General features: G+C 43.3%; 1 long non-coding RNA gene across 1 annotated transcript; it reads left to right on the top strand.

Annotated features, from left to right (window-relative positions):
• The first annotated feature begins 2,078 nt into the window (after nucleotides 1-2,078).
• On the top strand, nucleotides 2,079-7,887 carry LOC121432750. Its single transcript, XR_005972215.1, has 4 exons — nucleotides 2,079-2,128; nucleotides 5,322-5,463; nucleotides 6,484-6,655; nucleotides 6,860-7,887. It is a non-coding gene; the product is annotated as an uncharacterized LOC121432750 (long non-coding RNA).
• Nucleotides 7,888-8,700: the final 813 nt, after the last annotated feature.

The raw sequence follows: 8,700 nt of genomic DNA, 5'->3' as shown, positions 1-8,700 counted from the left end.
CCTCTGGACTCCGGTGTCAACGTGTTCATTTTAACTAGCTTTTATGTCCCTGTTACTGGCAAGTCACATCCTTTTTATTACCCCATTAAGTACCTTACTGGTTAAGGGAGATTCTTGGAAATCTATTTTGTCTATGTAACAAGTATAGATATACACAAAATAAAGAAAAAATTAAAAAGTCATATAAAGGGCATAATTGAGAAGATACTTAGTAAATATAATTATTTTATTATATATAGTTATTTTGTTAATTCAGGTGACAATTGGGAGAAGTGAAGTAGTATCTTGGGCCAATAAATGTAGCTCAATGGTAGAGGTCTCAGGGCATAGCTATTGCAGGGTCCTAGGTTCAAGTCTCAGCACCATGAAGAAGACAAGAAAAACAACAGTATCTTATGATGCGAAGTCTCATTTATATTGGTCAGAAGTTTTCTGTTATTCAAAGCAGTTCTTAAAATACAGCATTTGAAAATGAGCTAGTTCTTCAGTTTGTTTGCTTTTTTTCTTGTAGCCTTTGTCAGAAAATGTAGCCCTTACCCCTAGTTAAAGAAACTTCTCTATGTAGTAGACAGGCCATTGCAGAAAGACACACTGATCAAAATGCAGAGAACCACTGACTGTGGGGTGCCCAACCTCAGCTGAGGACCAGGGGCGTTGCTGAAGGTGGATTAGAACAACCAGAGGGCCAGCACATCTGTCTCAAGACAGTGGCTTCTACGTATGACAGAGAAGTTTCCACTTCTCTCACATGAGTTTCCGCTCATGAAGTTTCCAACAAGACCAGAACAATGACACCAACTGACTTCCCGTGTGGGTGGGAGAAATCGCTCAAGGCCCCGCCCCTAGATGAAGACCATAGGTAATTAGTGATGACTACTGAGGGAGGGAGAATCATCTGCTCCAGGGATGAGGCCTCAATAGGTTACCCAGTCTCAATCAGTCAGCCCTAAACACATGTACAGATGAACAACGCCAAGTGCATTTAACATACATGGACTTACGTATGCAAAGTGTGTGTGTGTGGTGTGTGTGTGTGTGGTGTGTGTGTGTGTGTGTGTGTGGTGTGTGTGTGTGTGTGTGTGTGTAGCAATAATTTAAAAAGAAGAGATCATTTGAGGAGGGCGTGGGACAAAACACATGGAAGAAGTTGGAGGGGGAATTATGTAAAACAGTACAAATTTATGAAAATCTTAAAAGTAAATAAAATGTTTTTCTTTTTAAATATCCAAACAACCTTACCCATCATTCCTGTTTTAATCCAACTTGGTTTTATTGTTGTGTGTTTGTTATTTTGTTTCTTTCTTGAGACAAGGTCTCTCACTGGCCTAGAACTTGCTGGGTAGGCTAGGATGTCTGAAAGAAGTCGACTAACATGCCTGACTTTTAAAAGATTAAGGTGTATTATTATTACTATATATGTTTGTGCGTGATATATATGTGTGGGTACATGTGCGGAAGTCAGAGGGCCTTTATATGGGTTCTGGGCATTGAACAGAGGCCTCCTACTTGCAAGACAAATCCTTACTAACTGATCCCCACTCCCACCCCAACCCCCACCCCATCCCCATGCTCACCCCATCCCTACCCCATGCCTACCCTACCCAATCCCATCCCCACCCCCATCCCATCCCCATCCCATCCCCACCCCATCCATGTGATTTTTATACTTCACAGGAAGCAGCAACTTCTTAGCTTGTTCACACTCTTCAACAGCCTTGAGAATGGAATCAGTATTTCTTTCCTAGCACAGCTGATTTGTTGTTACTGTTTTGGTTCCTGTCAGTTCATTTGTTTGAGACAGGGTCTCACTCTACAGCTGTGGCTGACTGGAAACACATGCTCCTGTCTCCCAGGGAGTGAAATTCCAGACATGTACCACCTCCTCTGCTTTGCATTTCACTTTTTTTTTTAAAAATAAGGATGAACTATACTAATAAAATTATATTATTGGAAACTTATAGTAATGAAAATGAGATCTATCAAAAGGAAATATTATTTAACTGAAAATACTTAAAGTTTTGAAAAACTTGAAGCCACTGTTGTTCTTATTGCTGCCTTTCTTGTCTGCAGGGTTAGAGAGTAGAGACGTCACGCAAGGAAAGGAGACACAGACACGCAGCGGTCCCACGTGGGTGCACTTTAATGGGGGAGGGGTAACGACAGGTAAGGTACAGGTGTGCAGAGACGAGAGGAGGGGGGAAGAAGAGAGGAGGGGGGGCTCGTGGCGACCCCCGCCTTTTAAGGGCATCTGCGAGAGGTGTCCTGCGCCTGCGCGCCTGATATCCGTAGTCCAGGGGAATGTTGGGAGCTGTAGTTCGCAAAAGGAACAACAGCCACTACTTACTCCAGATGTCAGGAATGATATGGAAGTGTCTAGAAGCCCTGGCTACTGGAAGAGGAGCTGCGTGTGAAAGAAAGGAGCCTGGCTGAGAGCTCAGAACAGCAGCCCCAATCGAAAGCCACTAATGGTGCTAGAGACAGGAGGGAACAATTCGTCCACGAAGGGGTCGGAGGCTTCTTGTGGTTTCTCACCCATTAAACTAACTCACAGAAAAAAAAAAAAACCAGAATTCAGATCACGTGATGGGTTTCTGTGCAGAGTGAACGGTTTGGGTATGTAGTTCCTAGAGACATCGATTTGCATTTTTATTGGTGATCTATTCAAACACCATAGTTCTCTGCATTAAATTCATTCTCTCAGCCATGACAAGATAACACTTCAATTTTTTACATTCATTTATTTGGTGTGTGTGTGTGTGCGTGTGCACACTGCTCATATGTGGAGGTCAGAGGACCACTCTCAGGAGTTGGTTCTCTCCTCTACTGTGTGGGTTCCAGGGACTGACTGCAGTTCCTCAGGCTTGGCAGCAGGTGCTCCTGCGCATTCAGAGGTCTCCCTCGCTACAGAACAACACTTGTTTAAATGAGTATAGTAACTCAAGGCTTAGGGTACTCATCAAGTAGATGCTATCATCTGTTTTACATAGAACATCGAAGTGGGTTTTTCAAGACCATATAAACCAGTCTTTCTGAGTCCAAGGTATACCTCTCTGTTTGTATCACTACATTCTACCTCTGCAACCCCAGCTTTGATAGATAGAAGAGGGGCTAGGCTGAGGAAGCCTCTTCCATTCAGATCGCCTTTACTTTCGTAAAATATGCATCCATACCCCAATACACTCAAGCACCGTAGCTGAGAAGTAAAGAAGGCCCTTGCCTGGCGTGCAGATTGCGGACTGTCTCAGTTGTTTTCTTACCTTTATCTCTTTTTTGCCACCTCCCACCCCTGCTTGTAAGCCCGAAAATAGTCATGAGAAATTAAATGAGTTGATAACCGATAAGATACTTGCTTGAAGCAAAGCTGATTGAACAAAAGGGTGACAACCTTTACTGTGTGACATACCTCGGCTCCCAGTGTCACCAAGAACTATGAGAAAGTGTTGGAGAGGAGGGAAAGATGGGGGAGTGAGGACATTTTCTTGTTATTGCTGTTTTTCTTTTTGTTTTTATTTGTTTGTTTGCTTGTTTTGTTTTGATTTTTTAAATTTTTATTTGGTGGATCACTGCAGGGGGAGGGGAAGATATGGAAGGACTGGGAGGTAAGTAGGATTGGGGTGCATGATATGAAACTCCCAAAGATTCAATAAAGAAATGATATTAGGCTTTTTTAAAAAAAAAAAGAGAGAGAGAGGGAGAGAGAGAGAGAGAGACTTGCTTGAGGAAAGGCGTATTAAATGAGTCAGGTTCCACAGAAATATGTTGTTTTTAGAAATTATTATACAAAGTACTGCGTATCTCTATGGCATTTTGAAATAGGGTATGGTTTAGTCATTTTCCTTTCCCATCACCCCCATACTTCTGTAGGCTTATCCCCAGACCCTTCTCCTTCTGTGCCTCATGTGTCCTTTTGCCCAGCCTTTGCTCCTCATCACTTCCTGCCACTCTCCCTTGGGCTACTTTACATGTTAGGGTCTTCTCCTGGCAAATACCCAGAAGTCTCCATCCCCTGCCACAGAGTCACTTTGCACACCCCTGCTTACTGCAGATCTATTCATAATGGAATTAGCAAGGGGATGAACCTACCTAGAAGTCTTCCAAGAGATGGACAGATAATGAAGAAGTGATACCTACACACAACAGTTTTTATTCAGCAGCAAAGAGAAATGACATCTGCAGGCAGACAGACGGATGGAGAGTTTTAATGTATTCATTGCTATTAGTCTCCTCTAGGCTTTGTAATAAAATCAGATATTCTGAGTAGCTCAAACAGAGAAAATCTATTTGCTCATAGTTTGTGACTCCAGTAAGCCAGAGATGATCATGCTGGCTACTTGGTTTCCCGTAAGCTTTCTTCCGGTTTCCTGTCTTCTTGCTGTGTTTTCATCTGATGGAATGAGGAAAGGCAGAAAAGGCCCACTCGCATCTCTTGCTGCATAGACCAAACCCCTTGCTATACAAGAGCCCATGAAGGCCGTATGTCTAATAGAGTTATATAGGAGCACCGAGTTTCACATACATTTGGGGAATTCAGAACCTATTTGTGTGCAAATGTGTAGGATTTTTCTTTTTCTTTTCCTGAAGCGTGTTCTCATTACTATTGCCTAAACTACCCCTAAGCTCCCTCTGGAGCCCAGATAACTCTTGCACTTCCCTACATCTGGTCTCATCCTCTGGAGTAGGTGGGGTTGTGCACGGAATAGATTTTGTGTTTTGTTTTTCTGTGTGGGTATGTGTTTGCATGTGTAGATGTGCTTAAACCAACAAACTTTATGCTTTCCAAATGTTCCCTCCTATTTGATTAAAAGCTCTGTTTTTCTTCCCAGAGGAGATTTGCTGAACTAATCCATTATCTGTTTTGTTAAAAGTCACAAGTTTTAGAGATAATGGGTGACCCTTCTGAAAGTAATTTAGTATTCTGTACTGACTGCCTAACAGGAAGCTGCCGTACCATGATGCATTTGGGTTTTTTATGTTTTGCAAGTACGTTTCCATATTTTTGTTTAGTTGTTTAAAGGCAGCATTCAACAAAAACAAACTGGCTTTGTGTTTTTCTCTTGGATCATTTTTCTCTATTTTATTTTCAGGATGGAAAATTTCAAACATGAAAGCTACGGAAGGGGCTGGAAAGATTCGCGGCTGCGTCTTCCACCCAGCTTTAGCAATTACTAACACATGGCTAGCTTGATGTAGTCATATGTTCTTGGTTTCATTGGCTTGTTCTGCCCTGTATTTCCTGAAAATACTCCCCCCTCTTTTTTGCTGTTGTGTTTAACATTTTACCCTATATTTATTTTTTTTTGTGACTATGAATGTTTTGCCAGAAATATGTATGTGTGCCCTGTGTGAGCCTGGTGCCTGTGGAGGTCAGAAATGGGCATCATATCCCCTAAACTGGCGTTAGGGATGGATAGCTGTGAACCACCATCTGGATTCTAGAAACCAAAATTGGGTGCTCTGAAAACTGTGAGTATTCCTAACCAATCTCTCCGGCTTTACCTGTGTGCATGTACGTGAATGCATGTGCGTGCGTGTGTGCACGCGCGCGTGTGTGTGGGTGCAATACTAGACATTGTTCTCCATTACTAAATTTATTTTCAGGGCTCCTGATTTTTAGACAAATTGTTTTTTGTTTCAGGGTGAATATTATTTGGACAGATATCTGAGTATTCAAATGCTTGTCAGAAACAAAGCAGTTTTGACTTTAGGGCCAAACGGATTGTGAACAGGTTAAACCAGTTTGGCTGACATAGGAAATGAGACTAAAAATAGTACATGCTTCAAGTTCGGTGAAGGTTGAATTAACTATTTTGCATTTCTTAAGCAACAGTTTTGACTTTCTATCCTTCCCTTGTATGGGTAGAACATTGAGTAGAGTCAAAACAGAGCTGACTGAGGGAGGAAGGTCAGCTCCCTTAATTTCATAAGCTCCCATCTTCTTATTCTTTCAAGGGTCAGGTCTGGGGATGTTGACAATATATTAGATATTATATGCCAGTAAGTCATCTCTTTTTCATTTTTGTGCTTTGCTTTAATTTTTCATTTCGAGACAGAATCTTACTATGTAGCTCAGGTTGGCCTTGAAATCTGCCTTAATCTTCCTGCCCCATATACTTCCGTGCTGGTATTCCAGGTCCATGTACTACCGCATGACTGGCTAGTGCACTTTCAACAATGAATTGATTAATCACGTATGTGACACAGTTTTCTTAGTGCCCAAAGGTGCCAAAGGAAAGACTTCTGCAATCTTCCCCAGCTATGAATCTACAAATGACAGCACCCACCCAAAGGCCAGATGCACCCACTGATAACCAACCACTCTCTGCTTGGACTTGAGGGCTGCTCTGCAGAATGGAGGCACTGTAAACCCAGTCAAAAAAGCCATGGCTGAGGAGGTCTTAGGTGCTAGGGGGAAACATAACAGTTGTTAAGTTAAAGAGGTGTGACCCTAAACTGCTTTCTAAACATTTATGTTTAAATACATAGACCAAGGCTACACCCATCTTGACCGAGAGAAGCCTCCTTTTGCAATGAGCTGTGGTTAATGCAGACTCGTGACTTCTCGGGGTGCTGAGAGTTGAGTGGGAAGCCCTAACCAAGACATCTATACCATCCACCTAAGGCTCAGGAAACATTGAAGAAAAGGGGCAGGACAAATGTAAGTCCCGGAAGATTGGAGAAAGCTCACAGAAGTTAGGGTTCCTGTGTTGGACCAGCACAAGACAGGGTTTAAAATCAGTCATGCATGGATTGGGGAGGGGCCTCATGGGAACAAATGTCACCTTGCTGAAATATTCACTGTGTGGGTGTTTGTACATGTGCATGTGTGTGCTTACATATGTATATGTCTATTTTTCTCAAGGTTAGAATATTGTTTTATACTGAAGATGAACAATTGAAAATCAAATCTGCTGTATGGTCATTTATTGCGAAGTTACATGCAAGATGTGTCTTACCTCAGAAGACAAGTCTTGGACCACAACCAGTCAATTCTGTCCGGCAGTCTCGTGGCCTGTCCACCTCCAGCTGCCCTTCACAGCAGCTGGGATTTCTTCAATGTACCAGTTCTTCCTCAGGGGCTAGTATAACCACTTCCTGCACCCATACCACCTCCTTATCTAACGTTTTCCCTTTTTTAGAAGAATATTTATTCCTTGTTAGCCCTGGATTTCTCTCAAAGAGCGAGTCATGTGTGTGGGAGAAGTGCCCTGAGCTGGCTAGGTGTCCTGGGAGACAAGGGGGAAGACTCTGCCTACCTTCTTCCTGTGGGAACAGCCTGAGACATGGGCTGAGACATGGGTCCAAGATGCCTGCCACCTTCAGTGTTTGCCATCATGCTGTGGGGCTTGCAGTGGTTGCTTCTATATCCCGCTGACCAAAATACCTAACAGAAACAACTGGAGGGAGGGGAGATTTAAGTTGACTCACAGTTTCGGGGTGAGTCCGTGGATTCTTGGCCTCACACTCTTGACAGAGCATCGTGGCAGCAAGAACACATGACAGAGGCTGTTTTTCCCTTCTTGGCAGACAAGAGGCAGAGACAAGTATGGATACAGAGAAGGTCAGGATGAGCTCCAACTCCTAAGGACAATGACTTCCTAAGGTCAATTACCTACCTCCTCCAAACAGGCCTCACCTGCGACCTTTGAGCACCTCCATAACAGATGAATGCATCTGTGAAATCAGAGCCTTCGAAATCTAATTGGCTCCCGAGAAGCCATCAAGACACACTCAGGGGTGTGTTTCACTAATCCCCCAGGTGTTTCTTAATCCAGGCAAATTGAGAATCAAAATTAATGCTCATATTACCACTCAGAAATCTACCTTTTTGGAAGTTAATCTAAGAAGTTACATTCTAAGGATGGGCTATCCATGCCGTGGTTGCTGCTAAATGCATGAGAGGGAGTGGGTGGGGTGGGGGCACAGTAACTACAAGTCTAGGGATGTGAATTTTCTGTTTATAGCTATATGAGAAAGTGTAAACAGTATAGCCAAAACACATACAGCACATATAATTTTCACATGTGAATGTATATTATGTGGCAATGGTGTGAGATGTTTTAAAATATGTGATACTCTTTTTAAGAAAAGTTTTGTTTTAGGGGGTTAACGAGAATGCTCAGTAGTTAAGAGTACTTACTAATCTTGCAGAGGACCTAGGTTCAGTCCCTACTACCTAGATGGAGGTTCACACCTGGAATTGAAGTTCCAGGGTCTCATGGTGTGCCCATCCATCTGTCTCTCCTCATGGGACTGGCTGCTCCATCGAGGTCTCTCACCCACCATGCAGCTCTCTGCCTGGGACTCACTGCCCCTCTTGGTCCTCTGCAGCCACTTGGGGAACTGAGCCATCCCTGCTTGGGAACCGCTGCCTTCTGCCTGCTGCCACTTAAGAGACATGCAGTGTGGTCTCATGGCCCGATGCCCACTGTAGCCACTTGGGGATCCTGCAGCATGTTACTTTAACCATTATACTCTTCAGCCTCCGTGGAGTCAGCATGTATATGATATGCATAAACATACATATACATATATGTGTGATGTGGGAAGGTCATTGGTTAATTAATAAAGAAACTGCTTGGCCTCATAGGTTAGAACATAGGTGGGTGGAGACAGACCAACAGAACAGAATGCTGGGAGGAAGAGGAAGTGAACTCAGACGCCATGCTCCCCTCTCCCGGGCAGACTCGATGAAGCTCTGAC

This window comes from Microtus oregoni, unplaced genomic scaffold, assembly GCF_018167655.1.
Source record: "Microtus oregoni isolate MIOR12 unplaced genomic scaffold, Mior012 000035F_ref0000213, whole genome shotgun sequence".
Lineage (NCBI taxonomy): Eukaryota > Metazoa > Chordata > Mammalia > Rodentia > Cricetidae > Microtus > Microtus oregoni.
Note: the sequence above shows the minus strand (reverse complement) of the source record. Positions and strands in the feature narration are given on the sequence as shown.